The 19907-nt window shown below is 35.7% G+C and overlaps 1 pseudogene; it reads right to left on the reverse strand.

Moving 5' to 3' along the window:
* Window positions 1-4950: 4950 nt before the first annotated feature.
* LOC125668914 (putative nuclease HARBI1) lies at window positions 4951-5625 on the reverse strand (annotated as a pseudogene).
* Between the last annotated feature and the right edge of the window lie 14282 nt (window positions 5626-19907).

The raw sequence follows: 19907 nt of genomic DNA on the forward strand, positions 1-19907 counted from the left end.
AGTTGTATTCTTGTGTTGTTGTCACATAAATTTAATATCAAAACAATTCCTAACATATTTTCCTACTATACTTGTGTCCAAACATACCTTCAAATATTTATTAAAGCCCCATACGACCCAAAAACTCGATCACAGGTTTTGATGATTTCGTTATTAGACGTAGCCATGTTAGGTAGCCAGTCAATTCGAATCCCGGTTCATTTCCATACTAGTACAATAGCGTCTAGATGTGTACTAATACCCCACAAATATTTTAGCTAAATAGTTTAAATAATATACCACCCCAGTCCTATTAAATGATAATTATTCAAATAGCTAAACTCACGGCAATGCGGATTTCATAAGTCATGGGCGGCCGCGTCGGCCGGTCTCCACGTAATGGGCTTATGTAGCATTTTCGTTAATCAAGAGTTTATTTTACCTTTACAAAAACTGGTACAAAAATGTTTTAATTTGTATTAATTATTCGTGTTGATAATAAATGAAGAGCGAATATATAACTTACAACCGATTTTATGAAGAGATACCAATAGCAAGAGTTCGAATTGACCGGCTACCTAACATGGCTACGTCAACAAACGAAATCATTTGAAGCTGGGAGTTTTCGGGTCGTGTATGGCTTTAATGAATATTTGAAGGTATGTTTGGACACAAGTATATAGTAGGAAAATATGTTAAGATTTTTTTATATTGAGTTTATGAGACAGCAACACAAGAATACACCGATATCAGGCCTCAACCATCCGCAGCTTTTTGTGACCCGTAAATCGAAGGTTTCTATAAGAGGTGGATCTTTTCAGAGAGCTACAGTTCTCCAGCTACGCTGAATCCGCTCGAGAAAGTGGGCGGGCTGTAATCGGCCAATGAAAAATCTTGTTGTATTACATCAAACATGTCATTCAAATTGTTCAATCGTCTCATTCAATTGTGTCGTCACACAACGCAATACTATATCGGGTAAAGCGTTCTAATTCAAAGGTGAATTGCGATAAGAATAACAAAGGTCCCTTGGGCAGGGACTCCGGAATCCGCTGTAGCCTCTGAGGATAATTCGCCCTATACAACTACTTTCATATGACGCGAACAGAGGAATGATTTGATCCAGTTTTGTAGTTGTCCTCGGATACACGTCGTCGGAAACCCACGGTCGGTCGCACTACGTTTACCTCCCGTGGGACAAAACGCTGATATTTTCGCTGGAAGGTGTGTCTCGGCTTCTATATGCGATTGGTCGCTTTACCATCCTTATAGCGATATTCAACCAATGAAAAAGCCCCTTATTACAGATTCGGGAACACAGAAAAAACATGCTTTCGAAGCGAAGATTTTGACAACGTTTAAGTTGGACAAATTACAAAGCTTTCGGCGAGATGCTTTATCTGTATTATTGAAGCGGATTGTGTCTACAAAGACTTGGGAGGGAAAAGCCTGTGTTACCAAGCCTTTACTACTGCGTAGGAGTCTAGGTTTACGTTTAGCACTCGTAGTCTCGCCACTTTTATCAATCATACGGGAGCAACGTGCTTTTAACAGACTTGGTATTTCATCGGTTTACAGGCCTATTGGTACATGTATGTTAAATTCACTTGCGTATTAAGTTATTGCCGTAATGTGCAGTGCCTAGATATAAACCATCTTATACGTAATCCACCAACGTGTTCTTGTTCTTCATCTTCTTTCAACTATAGTCCAGCTGGACATGTACGTGCTGGTGATGTTGATATAGTTGAAAATGAGGACCTACAATCACTTATTCTAAAAGGTCCTAAATACAGAGAACCTCGGTCTTTTAATTGGCGACAGAATTTCATCTCTGTTATGAATTATGTCGAAGATTATGCCAGACGATGGGCTAGATATGAAAAAGAACTTGATGCATTGTCAGAATGAGTTAAAAGCATAAGAGGAATATTAAAATCCTGCATTAGACATATTAAAACAAAAGTACGTACCATCTATCCTTGTGTTTAGTAAACCAGAAGTGATAAAAGAATCAGATAGGTTTACGTGAGGAATATCTTTTGGTTCCAGCTGACAAAGCTAGTAACAACATTGTCTTTGTAAGGCTCATTATTACAACTGTATTTTAAACGAACTTGGCATTAATTCCACTTTTTGTAATCGTACTTATACTCCAACTACCCTTTCAAAAGATGAAATTCTTCAAAATCATGCTTCAGTTTTAGACACATTTAATATCCCAGTCAATGGGTCGAATGAATATGAGTTACCGTGCTTATACTGGATTCCTAAACTACATAAAAATTCTTACAAAGATACATTGCTGGATCCAGTAAGTGCTCTACCAAGCCCCTATCTTTGATCCTCACGAAAATATTAACAGCTATGAAGGAGAAACTTCAAACGTACTATACAACTACATATGCTAGAAGTGGTGTAAATCAAATATGGATTCTAAAGAACTTTTAGTAATTTTGAAATCGCAAAACTTTTCTCAAATCAACAACATCAAAATTTATGACTTTTTAACACTTTGCACGACCATTCCTCACGATAAATTAAAGACTAGACTTTTTGACATCATAGACAGTTGCTTCTTCAACAAAAATGGAAAACGGAAATATTCATATCTAGTGATCAGTCATCCAAAAAGTTACTTTGTTAAACACCACTCTGATTCCACACACAAGTACTCTGAAGTTGAAATAAAAATTATGGTAGAGTTCCTCATTGACAATATCTTCGTGGTCTTCCAACAGTCTGTTGGAATTCCCATGGGCACGGATTTTGCTCCTTTGTTAGCTGACCTATTTTTATATTCTTATGAAGCAGAATTTATTCAAAAATTTCTAAGCGAGAGGAAAAAATCTCTTGCTGTGGCCTTCAATTCTACGTTTAGATATATCGACGATGTATTATCTATTAACAATAATATATTTCATTCATATATAGATTCGATATATCCCAGTGAACTCGAAATAAAGGACACCACAGAGTCGTTCATTTCTGCTTCATACTTAGATATTTTAATTGGAAACAGATATTAACGGCAAATTAACAACTCAACTTTATGACAAACGGTATGATTTCAGCTTCTCCATCAACTTCCCATATTTATGTAGCAATATTCCATTATCACCTGCATATGGTGTTTACATCTCTCAACTAATTCGATACGCAAGAGCTTGTTCTGCGTATGGTCAGTTTTAAATCGAGGCAGGCTACTGACAAACAAAGTGATGGTGCAGGGGTTTCAACAGTCTCGTTTAAAGTCAGCATTTCGCAAATTTTATGGTCGTTATACATGTAACAATCTAGTTTGCCAAAGGAATACAACCTATCATTGGGTCCAGTGCTGTCTGACTTGTTTCATACCAATTGTTCTGAAGTTCTTGGCACACTGATTTTGACTACGGATAACTCCGCGTTTACCTGATCAAGAGATGGGACTCACGGTGGGTGTGACTGGTCGACAGGGGTTGATTCCTCCTTCTGGGCACCTGATCCCACCTCTGGTACATCCAGGGGTCCGTATTTGCCCAACTCTTTATTTTGTATTGCTTACAAGAGTTATGAGATTGATCACCGTTCGTCGTTTTTACCTTTCAGAGTGAACATTTCCATGTAATTCTGAGGAATTAGAGTTTATTATAAATAATTCTCACATGTGCATAGAGCAGTTCTGCCACTACATCGATATTCGTATCGAACCTGCTCTCAGTGTCTGCCCTCCTTGGTTTGCATTTTATGACATCGGGACTGGTACATCAATAATATCACCATCGTCATTTCCATCAGATGCCAGTGTTGTAGCATAAAAATTTCCCCCGCAAAGACCCCCCCCCCCTAGAAAAACGGGCCCGGGATAGACCCCCCCCCCCCAGAAAGATGGCCCTGGCATAATTTCCCCCAAGGAAGAATTAACCCGGGCCCAACCCCCAAAGGAAAAACCGTCCCAGTATAGAATTTCCCCTAAATGACAGTACGCTTTCTTCCCCTTCTTACATTTTAATAGCTATGTATCCGTTTCCAGTTCTATTACTAGAATTCTCTAGCTTATCTAGACCCAGGGATTCTTTTTTGTTTTTCTTCTAATTTTGAGCAGGGACTTGTGTATCACAATCATCATCTTATATGGGTTTTTTTAAAAAGGAAATTATTCTAATCGTGTAATGGTATATCAAAATTCATTCAGGCATCTGAAGTCTTTGCTGTTATTTACTAGTATCTTAAACAGTGAAGTTGGGAGAAGATATCTTTTAATTTAAAATTTCGAATTTAAATAAACGTAAAAATCAAATTACTTTTATTTGTACAGTGCATCTATTTTACTTTTCAGATATTTTAATTGTATATCTTTTAGTCGACTTTTTACGAAAAATCCTAATGATATTGACCATCGCTAAAGTCTTTTGGGAAGCATATTGTATTTACTATATGCAATTCAAAGTTTTCAGCGTGTAAACCCAATTTCAACATCTAAAAAAAATGTTTATCTTATGAATGCCATAATATTAATGAGCGCATATCTATTTCATAAACTATAACAATTTAACAGCAAGTATTTAATTTTTCTAATAACATGTACCTCTTTATAGCAATAATAAGAAAAATTATTTGATTATTATCTACAATTGCATGGGTTTGCTTCATCTATATTTATTCAAAAGCTTCTACATGAGAAGAAAAAAGATTCCGGCCGATGAAATCCGGAAACAGGAGGGTGTAAATTCTATACCAGGGCGGTTTTTCCGCCCAAGGGGAAACTCTATACTGACTTTGTACATAGGGGGAAATTATATATACTGGGGCGCTTTTTCCCCTATGGGGGAAAATCTATCCCGGGCCCGTTTTTCCGGGGGGGGGGGGGGAGTCTATGCTACAACACCGGGAGAAAAGCCATATAACACTACAAAGTCTAGCAAGTTAGTTTTGATTATCGAAGACAAGGAAAACATAACACTACAAAGTCTAGCAAGTTAGTTTTGATTATCGAAGACAAGGAAAACGTCTCTTCCATATTCCAAACACGTTTCAATTTTAATTCGACTGTTACATAGCACAAAGTTAAAGCGGTTCTACCGGGGTTTCCGGCACGTGAGGAGGGGTGTTACTATTCAGGGGGGTTGTCCATTATCCCCTTTTAAAATCCCACGAATATCATTTCTTTCGAACCGAGCATAAACATTACTGTTTTTAAAAATATGATTGTCATGGGTACTTCTAGGTTATCTTACCACCACATTTGTAAGCATTAAATCATAATCACAAATATTGTCTGGACATTACTTTAAAAAACCATTTCCTGTTCCGGAAGAGTTCTATCCTGTCGCCTCCAGGTGATTGGATGGGGATGTGCGTACAATCTACTGCACCTATGGTTTCCGGAATTCCATTAGCATTAAATTCTCTTTGAATTTCTAGAAGTTTATTTCTTAACGGAAACACATTGTAATAGTTCTACATAAATGATAGTGTCTTTTTTACAATAAGAGATCCTGTACCTTCGTGAACTTCTAAAACACCCCCAGACACTCACAGAAAACAACCGGTTGCATAAAATCGCAAAACAATCAATAATTGATTAAGGGGAGAAATTGACATCTGCTTTGGTTCCAAATATTCACCAATGTCATTCAATAATTTCAATACGCATACCTTCATAAGCGAAATCCATCATCAGAATATGCCAGACAAGAATATCAGTAAAACTGATGGATGCTTCCCAAACTGCGTCTAACCAATGAACTTCTTCATATGACGAATGACTCGCACAATGATCAATAACTGTTGAAATGACGGGGTTTTTTTCTCTCTCATATTAGGTATATGTTCTAGGTGACCTTGACTTTCCAAAATGACCTTGAGGGACCTTTGTCTGAAGGCCATTTCCTTTTCTGCTTTTCCTAAATGTGCATTTAAATTTTTATACCATATCAGCAAACTTATAAGTATTTCAAAAGAATAAGAACATATTATCACAATAATAATTTTGGCTCAATCCTGGAACCAAATCCTTACCCCCTAGAATCATGAAATTTACAATTTTGGTAAAGGACTGTCTACTCCTTCTAAATATCTATTTACATGTAGTTTAAATTTAGTATCAATAGCATTAAAATCGGTACTATCTACATGTTTACACATATACACTGTATATACCAAGTTAGGCCCCTCCCTGGAGTCAGAACCTCTACCACGGGGATCATGAAATTTACAATATTGGTAGTTCTTTGTCTTCCTGCTCTACATCAATATGCTTTGTTTTTCTTATAGACATACGGTTATAGAAAAGAGTTTGTTTTTAAATTGGTCAATATTTGCCCCAACCCTTAGGCCCCAAGGGTGCAGGAATCCATAAGTTTACAATCTAACACACACACACACCCCTCTTGTCCCAACGATGCTCCATACAAAATTGGAAAAGAATTGGAATGGTGGTTATCAAAAAGAAGTTAAAACATTATTTTTCACAAATTTAATAACTGACAATTTTGGCCCCATCCTGATACTAAAACCCCTACCCCTAGAAACATCCAATTTTCAATTTTGGCAATTGACTACCTGCTCTTTCTAAATACCCATTTAGTTTTTACTAGGTATGGCGGCTGATTTGTGTCATTTCACAATTTATCATCTTTTTGTTATTTCGAGATGAAAAGACAACAAAACGATATTTAGCGACTTTTCGTTCCGAAATAACGAAAAGGCGACAAAATGATATTAGATAATTTTCACCTCAAAATAACGAGAAGACGACAAATTGTAAAATGGCACAAATCAGCCAACATACCTAGCCCCTAGGCTAGCCGCTACGATATTATACTCGGCCCTCAGTTTACTCATGTGACCTAAAAATTCGTGACGTCGTCTTTAGCTGTTGTATTCTAGAATAGCCTCGCTACAGTATTGAGACTAGTCCATTAGTCGGAATCAATGAACAAACTCAATAACTGTTGGAAATATTTATACATTCATTATCATGACAAAAATACGCAAAAAAGAAATAACAGTTTATTGCACAGGCATGTAGCGTAAGTTTTTTTCAGAGGGGAAAGGGAGGAGAGATGTCTTTTAAAAAAAAGATCTTGACAAGCAAAAAAAAAAAAACCTAATAAAAGACGTAATTTCCCCCGACTTTCTAAATCGTAAAAGGGGAAGCATCAGTTTAAGCTTACATTCTTATCATTCAATACTACTATAAAATCGAGGGGGGGGGGGGGGGGGGGGAGAGAGAGAATTTGCATGTATTCCTAAATAAGAAAATATAGTTCATTTGGCTTTGAAATTTGTGTTTTTTAAAATGAAATAAAAATGTAATGATCGTGTAGTAGAGACGGATCAATTTTGTCAAATAGGCCTGAGTAGTCTGCCCAGTGGCGACCTCTGCAAGGAAAATGCAATACGTTCGCGATAAAATTTATAGTAATGCTGAAGAAAAAAAACAACTATGAAATTTTATACATTGAACTTTCCTTGCGGAAATATTGGGCGCATAGTTTTGAAGTTTACATGTACTTGTACCACGAAAGTGTCTATTCTGTTGAGAGTGCACATCAAGTTACGGATTCTGTTTTTTCTGCTAGCGGACAAATAGCGTAGATGAAAGACCCTGGGTAGTGGTAAGTACCAAAACCATTTAATGTTGGTTCACATATATATATATATATTGACAGACTGATAAAGACCAGGTCTAATTAAAGCATCGATCTCCGAAGGAGTAAGAAATCCTTATTCAGAAAGTGCCGATACTTCGCCCATGAATGAATACCAGTGAAAACTCCTCAAATACCCCCCACCCCCACGATTGATAATTAACATCAAATTGATTCACCGAAAGAAATTTCTTGTTCATAAACCATATATAATTTCTTATATATGAAATCAATTGTAAACAATTTCTAAAAGAAAGCACACAGTGAAAAGGTTTATTTTACCATGAACTTCCAAACTGTGATAAGAAAAGTTTAAGTCTCAATACAAAGTATAAAGATATTCCCCTTTTTCTCTCTCTAAAATTCTACAAGGGGACTTAATTCCGACAAAAATTTGAAATCACTTCATAGAACTTGGCACCGTCTTAGTATTTCCGCCATCTCCATCACACTAATCAATTATAGGCGCAAGAATTTTTTCTTAAGAAAATAGATTTAGTGCTACATATATTGTATTTTGGCGGTGAAAGTTAATACTTTTATGGATCGGATATCTTCATATTACTCTTACAAGCGAGTGATAAATTCTTTGTCTGATGCCCTAGCAACACATTGGTTACATCGAGGCGATTAGCACGAATGCTGAAACCAAATGAATGAAAATGTGTAGGATAGAACGGGCTTAGAATTTCTTAACTTTCATTTTATTTATGTCTGTGTTTTCCAATGTCCTTGATTTTATTTCCGCTATTATCCGACTACATGTATATTTCCTTAATCCAAAAACTTTTCCAAACTATTGTCTAGTTTCCGATTCCCCGTAGCGCCCTCCTTTCTCCCACTTCAACCGCGTCACCTTCATGTGTATAATTATAAACTTTATATTTCTTAACGTCCTCTTTTCCCAGTACTTAGTTCTATGAAACCTCTCATGTTGTGTTTTATGATTTGTGCATATATTTTGTGTTTTCGATTAATCCTAGTGTTTTGTCGATTGTATAAGTTTTATCTCCGAAAAAAAAAAGGTTTTCCCGTTCTATTGAATAAAGACACAGAAACGACATAAATCAATAGATACAGAAATCTTTGTTTAAATTTTCCTATCTATGACGGATTTCATTTAATCGGTTACTCACATCACCACCACCCCCACCACCCTTTTGTACGATTGATTTCTTCATTTCGGAATTTTTTGTGTTTTAGTTCTACATATATCAAAAATAATAATTCATTATTATCACACAAAGTTGAGGAAGACAATTCCTACCAGAATTAATATCCCCTACCTTGTGATTATTGAGCCCGGTGAAACGTGCAGTGACTGTCGCTCTCAATGATTACCAATAAAACCTACGTCTATGCACAACTGTTGCAGGTGATAAACACCCACGGAGACATCATAGATCATATTGTGTCTCAGTGCTGTTGATATCGGATTGTTCTCTGATGTAGTATATGGCAGATATACAATAACATTTAGCACCGACTGACACACATCATGGCCAGACAAACAGATGGAATAGACACGCGACGTTTTAAAAGCTGGACCATTGTATTCAATATTTTTTTTTTACTTTAGACGGAAACACATTTCAAATATGTTACTGATACATCACTCGGGATTTTTCAAATTTCCAAGACACCCGTCACTTTGCGAATTATTTCTCTTAGGTTCAACCTTCTGGTTTATCTTTCGATACGTTTCAGACAGTCCAATATTTTTCAGAAGGACGCGTTTTCGATCATTGTTCACATCACATAGACATTTACACAAGACCTACTTCATTAAAACTACAGCTCTCTTTTAACGCAAGAATTGTTTCATCATGCTAAATATTTTATGCACAATACTCGCTTCAACAAAACCACAGCTGTCTTAGATTCCATCATGCTAAACATTAACTCAAGAACTAATTCATTAAAACTACAATTCAATCATGTTAACATTAACGCAAGGACTAATTCATTAAAACTACAATTCAATCATGTTAACATTAACGCAAGGACTAATTCATTAAAACTACAATTCAATCATGTTAAACATAAAGACGAACTACTTACCAGTCGCGGTAGCACGGTGGTAGAGCGTTCGCTGCGTAACCGGGACGTCATGAGCTGAAACCCTGCCCATGCCCATGCCTTGGTCGCGTCAAACCCCAAGACGTAAACATAGGTAAATTTTCCGTTCAAATGAAGACTTCTATGGCGCAATATCTTATCTCCCAAAATTGAAGAGTTCCTATGGTTTGTTTTTTAAATTAGTGAAATGCAAGTAAGTATGTAGAGATACGATGTATCAGTAACTAGATAAAGCAGACTCTAGGAACTCTTCAATTCCAGGAGATAAAATATTGTGCCATGGAAGTCTTCATTTGAACGGGAACTTTAATGCCTATTTTCATTTTGGGATTTTTATACTTAGACGGTAAGTAATACAAAATTAATAGTGATAGAGAGTTAGTTTGTTAGTCAAATCACTTATTTGAAGCAAACAGCGGTGTCAAATAAGTGCACATTCATTGCTAGAACTGACCGAAGCTGAAAGTAAATTTCCAGACATGAATTATGAAGGACTGCTCCGAGATTCGGTGAAGGCGTCAGTCCAAATATTCAACCGAGCCGAATCTCAACCGAGATTACTTTTTGTCCAGTGCGACAATTTAAGGGCAAGATTATGAATGCACGTCGTTTCTTCTCGTCAAACGCGATACGGTAATCAAAAACATAATGCACTATATATATGCATGCAGGGGGTGGATCCAAGAATTTTTGAAAGGGGGTTCTACCATTAATTTTGGTTTTCAAAGGGGGGATCCACCCACAAAATGCGTGATTTTTACACCCCTCCCCTCCCTTCCTTTTTCAAAAGCAAAAACCGGAACCCCCCTCTGGATCCGCCACTGGAATGACAAACAGAAAAACTGCTATATTGTAAACGTAGACATCGTCAGGTAGTGCACAACCCAATTTCGGTAAAATGTTGTACGTTATATGGTCCAAACTTCCCAGAACAGTCCCGGACCACTCGCTATCTAACGCTTTCTAGACGTTCCGTCCCATTATCAATCCGTCCCTTAGTCGATTCGTCCCATTACCGATCCGTCCCTAGACTATCCGTCCCCTAGTTAATACGTCCCCTAGTCGATCCGGCCCAGAAAAAATAATTACTTTTTTCCAAGCTATTTACAGTACTGAATTGGTTTAATTCATCTGCGTATTTCATCTTCATGGTGTGTGTGCCGCTGATATCTTCTGTCATCAGGTAGGATGACAATAATATGCTGTTTTGATATTTGACAGCTTTTTCAAAGATCATTATACACATCACAATATTCGATAAAATGGGCTTCATTTTCAATACAAAGAATAGTTAGGTTACTGTAAGCTCGTAATTAATGATCAAAGGTTGCACAACAATGCAGTTATAAAACTGTTTTCACTCAGGTGTTTTCACAATGATCAGTGGACAGGGGACACACATTTACATTGATTGCTATACATATCTAAATTACGATGTTTCTACAATAGTTAATGAGCACACATTTTCATAACCATCGCACTTCAAACAAAAATTATAAATCCTGAATAAACAATTTTATTTCCACGTCTAACTTCGGCAGTTATCTAATAGCAGGGACCCTATTGGGCAGTCTGCGCTATAAATCTACTAAACACCATCGCCAGTTATCTAATTTTGATAACTAACTGCAATATACATGCAAAAACGTCCCTTTGTCTTAAGTAATTATTCATTTATTATATCTTTGATAAAAAAAAAATTGGAGGGGCTGGATCGACTAAGCAAAATGGGCCGAATCGACCATGGGACGGATCGACTAGGGACGGACCGACTGTGGGGCAGTTTTCGATTTATTACTTACTTTCAAGATCTGCATCATCACAAAACTAAAAACTCATTTGTATTTATCCATGTGTTTGTACATATTGAGACAATCCGGAAAAAGTTATTCCGGTACCCGCGGCATTTCATAATTATGTTTTCGCTAGGTGGCGCTGTACACCTATAGTATAAATATAAGCGAAGCCGCGAAGCCAAGTCAGTTTCCAAGTTGATGCTGAAGAGAGTGGACAGACGGCTGTTAAAAGCGAATAGAAGGTAATTCAGGAATTGAATTAATAAATTCATTTAAAGCTTTAGAGATGGCTGAACAAGCCTTTCCTAGCTCTAAGTATTTATTTTTTAAAACCTGAATTCTAACGCAAGAGCCAAAAGGAACCGAGCTGCGAGAGCCGGTATCCGATACCTTGAGCTTCCAAGAGCCAGGAGTCCCATTGAGCCGATCGAGCTGTAGGAGCCGATCGCTCAAGAGCATTGTACATAATTGATTAAAGACAAGTAGTCTCCACACTTATCTGTATATTTTGTGTAATCATATATTTGTATATTTTGAAACTGCCAGGTCCTCAGAAAGTTAACTGAGGGGATTCAACCGCTTCTGTGTGTAGTATTTGTATAATAGGGTTGCACGTTACAAGTTTTTGGTGGCAGCGGTGGGATCCTACTTGGCAGTACTGTACTTTATTTTATTTTTTATTTTTTGATGAATTTTTCCCGTTTGTAATTTTTTTTTATTAATCATGAACCTTGATGAGGTCAATGCTACAATAAGAGAGCTTGAGAGCCAAATTGCCTCATATGAGCTGGAACTTTCACAAAGGAGCCACTCCACACCAGTAAGAACGCCTAGTAGAGATAACCAGATTACAGACTCGGGGTTTGCAACCTCAAAAGCTTAGGATGATGTTGAATTAGACGAACAAATTGGCGCCAGGAGGAAATCTGTAAGATTCGGACAGAACGTCGACACTACAAAGGAGACTAAGATAGATGAATTCGACCTTAGCCCTTACTTAAAAAAGGATGAGCAGGAGACCCCTAGGAGACTTGAAGACCCAGTGCCCAATATAACCTTTAGGAGGAAGCTGAGAGCCTCGTCTCCCAACCCAGGAATACAATACAACACCATTAGGCTTGACCCAAACCCAATTCAACAATTTAAGAGCCGTCAACATGCTCCAAACATAAAACCGGCGACATATGATGGTTCCACGTCATGTCTTGATTACAAATCACATTTTGAGGCATGTGCAAAGTTAGGTAACTGGGATGAAACAGAGAAAAAGCTGTATTTGTCTGTTTCCCTGAGAGGAAGTGCTCAAGGCGTTCTTGGGAATTTATCAGAAGGGAAAGAAATGAGCTACAAAGAGCTGGTATCTGCATTAAATGATAGATTTGCTCCGCCAGATCAAGTAGATTTGTATAGAACGCAACTGAGAGAACGGAGACAGAGAGCGTCAGAATCGTTGCCAGAGCTTGGTCAACAAATCAGACGTCTTGTGAACTTGGCATATCCAACAGTACCTGCGGACGTAAAGGAAACTCTTGCTAAGGACCATTTCGTTGATGCCTTATCAATTTCCGATATAAGGCTGAGAATCAAACAGGCTAGACCAAAAAATTTAAACGAGGCTGTAAAAAATGCAATCGAACTAGAGACTTTCCTTAAAACTGAAGAAAGATTTAGAGGCATGAATTCAGCTTTAAGAGCTGTTGAGCAGGAGACATCTAGGGATGAATTAACAGTGAAGTTGAACGAGGTGAACTATACTGTACTGAATCTTCAAAAGTCGATGACGTCCATTGTCGAAGAGCTCAACGAGCTTAAACAAAAACACAGAGATCGTGGAAAGGACAAATGGACAAAAGAGCCTGAATGGAGGGGAAACGCTACTTGTTATAACTGTGGCAAGAGAGGGCATCTCCAGAAGGAATGTCGCTGTAAACCAAAGCCTCAAAATTCCAATGCAAATCATGCAGCGCAGGGGAAAACAAAACAAACAAAAGAGCCCTGCAAAACTAAGTTTCCTGAAAAAGTGGGGAGTACTGGGGATGCCGGTATTTTTGTTAAAACATCCATCTATGGTTTTGATTTAAATATATTGGTTGACACAGGAGCTACACTGTCTCTTATGGCTAAACATGTATATGATAAACTTCTCGAAGGCAACAACTCTTTGGAAACTTTAAAAAAGGTCAGCCAGCCAGTGCTATCAGCAAACAATGACCCACTTACGACTCATGGGAAACTCAGTGTCCCAATCCTCATTCGTGATATCTTGTGTAACACTGAAGTTGTTGTTACAGAGTTAACTATCGATGCTATAATGGGGTTAGACTTTTTGATCAGAAATAAGTGTGTTGTCGACTTAAAAACGCAGATTTTGGAAGTTAACGGAAAACCCTCACCTTTGGATAAAGCAGGTCATATTGGATGTTACCGTGTTGCTGTGGCAGATACCATTCACATACCACCTAGGTCTGAAACTGTTACGAGTTGTAATGTTTGTATATCTGGCAAGGAGACATTGTCAAGAGGTTTGGGAATAATAGAAGGAGATGAAGACTTTTTGAAATCTGAAAGAGGAATAATTGGCAAAGTACTAGTCACATTCCAAAAGTCTGTTCCTTGTCGACTAATGAATCCAAGTCCAGATGTACAGGTCATTCATAGCGGAACTGTCGTCACACACTTAACACCAGTTGATGACATAGTACAGGGGTTAATTGATTAAAGACAAGTATTCTCCACACTTATCTGTATATTTTGTGTAATCATATATTTGTATATTTTGAAACTGCCAGGTCCTCAGAAAGTTAACTGAGGGGATTCAACCGCTTCTGCATGTAGTATTTGTATAATAGGGTTGCACGTTACAATATCATAACTGTTAATAAATTATTTTAATAAGCTAGTCGTAACAGTGACTTCTATAATCACGAAAAAATTAAGAACATCGAAAATATAAGATGAATATCGTATTTAAAATATTTCGATGTGCCAGATCGATCTAGTCTCGGGAAGGGGGTGTCCTTCGTTGAATGAGATGTATAAGTAATATAATTATAAATCTTCATAAAATGACAAATATGGGCCTCGTCAAAATTATCATAAATATAACTAACTCTGAACACCTACAGTAACACACTTTTTTGTTGATCATGTAAACCAATTTCAATTTATTGGCTTGTCGGAAAGGCCCGAGAATGTGCGATTGGTTGTATATGATGTTGCCTCGCTTCGGTCTGGAATTTCCATATGGTTGATTCAAGACTAAAATCACGGATTGAAGAAACGAACAGGCATATTTTATTTTCAACAATTATCAGTACTTATTTTTTGAAAATGATCAAAATCAAGCATCGATAAACAACGAATTAACTTCATATCGTATTATCTTTAAAAGTTGTCATTTGAAAAAAAAAAAAAAAAAAAAAAAAAAAAGAGAAAAGAAAAACTGGCTTGGATCCGCCTTTAACTTTCAATTTTGCTATTTCAGGGTAGTTTATCGAAAACGAAAGTAGGTTTTAATTAATTTCACGATATTTACTAACCAAGTAAGATTTTATTATTATAGCTTGCGGACTTCACATCACATATGAAACAATATTAAAGTTGCAGGCGGTAACTCTGGAGTAAGCGTTTCGGAGATTATTGTGTTTTATAAGTATAGTTCATGATAACACAAATTGATTCGTATCTTTCATAATATTGTTATGCAACCCGCGAACTTTGTTGGATCAATGTGAATCATTCTGAGTTACAACAAGCATTCTGAAAGTATTGCATAAGCAATTACACATGTCCCTCTAACGGCGCCCCCATTAATTGACGACTGTACTTAATATTCAAGGAAATGTACATTTGATGTTGTTTGACCTTGAACTGTGACCCGATACATTGGTACCAAGTCACCATGTTTACCAGTGTCGAATTAATTTAATGTTTTGTTGTTCAGTTGACGCATGTAGTTTTTATCAGGGATGAAATTTTTGTAGCAACATTCCATTATCACCTGCATATGGTGTTTATATATCTCAACTGATTCGATATGCAAGAGCTTGTTCTGGGTATAGTCAGTTTTTAAATAGAGGTAAGCTACTGACAAACAAGTTGATGGTACAGGGATTTCAACAGTCTCGATTGAAGTCAGCATTTCGCAAATTCTATGGTCGTTATAACGATCTAGTTCGTCAATACAACCTCGCATTGGGTCAAATGCTGTCTGACGTGTTTCATACCGATTGTTAAGCCGTTCTTGGCACATTGATTTGACTGCGGATAACTCCGTTTACCTGATCAGGATATGGGGCTCACGGCGGGTGTGACCGGTCAACAGGGGATGCTTACTCCTCCTAGGCACCTGATCCCACCTCTGGTGTGTCCAGGGGTCCGTGTTTGCCCAACTATCTATTTTGTATTGCTTGTAGGGGTTATGAGATTGATCACTGTTCGTTAGCTTCACTTTGCATAGTAGTCGTTGGACACAATACGTGGGAGGGGGTATTTAAATATTCGTATAAATAGGACACAAAACAACACACCGATATAACATTCAAATCTGTGTGTTAAATACTTATAAAGGACTTCAAAAGACTACTTACTATCAACTGTTACAAGGCCGATTACCAATACCCGCGACTGCAAGGATGCGGTAAATTGAGAACTGCCGACGCATCAGACTTCGCTCACAGATTACACAAAAATAATCGCGTAATGAACAGATTTGACATACAACGTTCATGATATATTCCTTTTGTGATTAATGAACTTGAAATGTCGAATTAATAAAGTGGGTTTTTTTTAAAAAACAAAATCAGCGATCGAGGCTCGTCAACTGTCTATTACGACGTCCTACTTTTAGCATTTCCATCGGAACACACGTAAAATATAAAAATTAATTTCTTTAAAAACTTGTCCATCAAAAGTCATGCTAGACATTAAAAAAAAACTATAGCTCACTTCTAAATTCCATCACGCTAAATATTAAAAAAGAACTACTTTATTAAAATTACGGCTCACTTTTTAAATTCCATCATGCTAAACAATGAAACAAGAACTACCTCATTATTTAAAACTACAACTAATTTTTAGATAATATCATGCTAATCATTAACACAAGAACTACTATATTGAAACTCACAACTCTCTTTCAGATTTTATAACGCCGTATTATTCAGTATTTTGTTCTATGTTAAAAACCAGACCAAACTTTTGTCAGTATGACAAACTATGAAAAACAATACGATTTAACAATTTCGACAAATTACATGTATATACGGGTATTAAAGGAGTACTGGTCTACTCAGTGTTGGATAAAAACGATGATTTTCTAATGCATACTTATTTACAGATGCATATATATTTGTTTATGATAAGTGTGCGCAAGCGAGCGATAAAAGATAATCCAGAAACACCATGTGAGATGAAAATTTTGTTTCCAATATGTAGTCGTACTGAATGGTGATTTCATGTTAAATATGAAATTTATCTCACCCTCCATTGCTCAAAGTGCTTTTCTTTACCCTGTTTCCGTCTGTCTGTCTTTACCGCTGAATGTGACCCGCTAACAGTCTGCAGGCCGTCCACGCTTTCACGTCGCCATGTATTCGTAATTTTTGACTTTCGAAATCCCGCGTGCAACGTCACGTGATCATGAATGGGCCCGTTCATTATCCGACTCAGAGAATGCATAATTAATTAAATAGGAAATTAGCTTGACTACTTTTTAATCCGATTGAGTTAAATTGCATAAAATGTAGCTTGATATAAAACACGTGTTTTTTATTCCTACGATAATATCCACAGAATACGACATACAGCCTGAACACAAAAACTACTTCATTAAAACTAGTCCCGCGGGGATCCGGGTTAGAATATGTCCTCAGTATACCCCACCCCCGGAATGTCCCGCGGGGATCCGGGTTAGAATAGGTCCTCAGTACACCTTGCTTGTCGTAAGTGGCGACTAAATGGGGCGGTCCTTCGGATGAGATAGCAAAAACCGAGGTCCCGTGTCACAGCAGGTGTGGCACGATAAAGATCTCTCCTTGTTGAAAGACCGCAAGCACCAAGAATAGGCCTAGATTTTTCAATCCTTCACCGGCAATGATGATGTCTTCATATGAGTGAAAAATTCTCGAGAGGGTGTTATACAATATACAATCAATCATTAAATTTCACTTCTAAATTTCATCTGACATGCTAAACATTAATACAAAAGCTACTCCATTAGACTATAGCTTACTTTTAGATTCCATCATGATCAACATTAAAGCGAGAACTACTTCATCACAATAAACATTAAACCAAGAACTACTTCAATATGCTAAACATTAAACCAAGAACTACTTCATTATGCTAAACATTAAAACAAGAACTACTTCATTATGCTAAACATTAAAACAAGAACTACTTCATTATGCTAAACATTAAAACAAGAACTATTTCATCATACTAAACATTAAAACGAGAACTATTTCATTATGCTAAACATTGAAATAAGAACTATTTCATCATGCTAAACATTGAAACAAGAACTATTTCATCATGATAAACATTGAAATAAGAACTATTTCATCATGCTAAACTTTAAAACAAGAACTATTTCATCATACTAAACATTAAAACGAAAACTATTTCATTATGCTAAACATTAAAACGAACTATTTCATCATGATAAACATTGAAATAAGAACTACTTCATTATGCTAAACATTAAAACAAGAACTATTTCATTATGCTAAACATTGAAATAAGAACTATTTCATCATGCTAAACATTGAAACAAGAACTATTTCATCATGATAAACATTGAAATAAGAACTATTTCATCATGCTAAACATTGAAACAAGAACTATTTCATCATGATAAACATTGAAATAAGAACTATTTCATCATGATAAACATTAAAATAAGAACTATTTCATCATGCTAAACTTTAAAACAAGAACTATTTCATCATACTAAACATTAAAACGAAAACTATTTCATTATGCTAAACATTAAAACGAACTATTTCATCATGATAAACATTGAAATAAGAACTACTTCATTATGCTAAACATTAAAACAAGAACTATTTCATTATGCTAAACATTGAAATAAGAACTATTTCATCATGCTAAACATTGAAACAAGAACTATTTCATCATGATAAACATTGAAATAAGAACTATTTCATCATGATAAACATTAAAACAAGAACTATTTCATCATGCTAAACATTAAAACAAGAACTATTTCATTATGCTAAACATTAAAACAAGAACTATTTCATTATGCTAAACATTAAAACAAGAACTATTTCATCATGATAAACATTGAAATAAGAACTACTTCATTATGCTAAACATTAAAACAAGAACTATTTCATTATACTAAACATTGAAACAAGAACTATTTCATCATGATAAACATTGAAATAAGAGCTATTTCATCATGATAAACATTAAAACAAGAACTACTTCATTATGCTAAACATTGAAATAAGAACTACTTCATTATGCTAAACATTGAAATAAGAACTATTTCATCATGATAAACATTGAAATAAGAACTATTTCATCATGATGAACATTAAAACAAGAATTACTTCATCATGATAAACATTGAAATAAGAACTATTTCATCATCATGAACATTAAAACAAGAACTAATTCATTATGCTAAACATTGAAATAAGAACTACTTCATTATGCTAAACATTGAAATAAGAACTATTTCATCATGATAAACATTGAAATAAGAACTATTTCATCATGATGAACATTAAAACAAGAATTACTTCATCATGATAAACATTGAAATAAGAACTATTTCATCATCATGAACATTAAAACAAGAACTAATTCATTATGCTAAACATTGAAATAAGAACTACTTCATTATGCTAAACATTGAAATAAGAACTATTTCATCATGATAAACATTGAAATAAGAACTATTTCATCATGATAAACATTGAAATAAGAACTATTTCATTATGCTAAACATTGAAATAAGAACTACTTCATTATGCTAAACATTAAAACAAGAACTATTTCATCATGCTAAACATTGAAATAAGAACTATTTCATCATGATAAACATTGAAATAAGAACTATTTCATCATGATAAACATTAAAACAAGAACTACTTCATCATGCTAAACATTGAAATAAGAACTACTTCATTATGCTAAACATTAAAACAAGAACTACTTCATTATGCTAAACATTGAAATAAGAACTATTTCATCATGATAAACATTGAAATAAGAACTATTTCATCATGATAAACATTAAAACAAGAACTACTTCATTATGCTAAACATTGAAATAAGAACTACTTCATCATGATAAACATTGAAATAAGAACTATTTCATCATGATAAACATTGAAATAAGAACTATTTCATCATGCTAAACATTGAAATAAGAACTACTTCA

The sequence above is a fragment of the Ostrea edulis genome, chromosome 4, assembly GCF_947568905.1.
Source record: "Ostrea edulis chromosome 4, xbOstEdul1.1, whole genome shotgun sequence".
Lineage (NCBI taxonomy): Eukaryota > Metazoa > Mollusca > Bivalvia > Ostreida > Ostreidae > Ostrea > Ostrea edulis.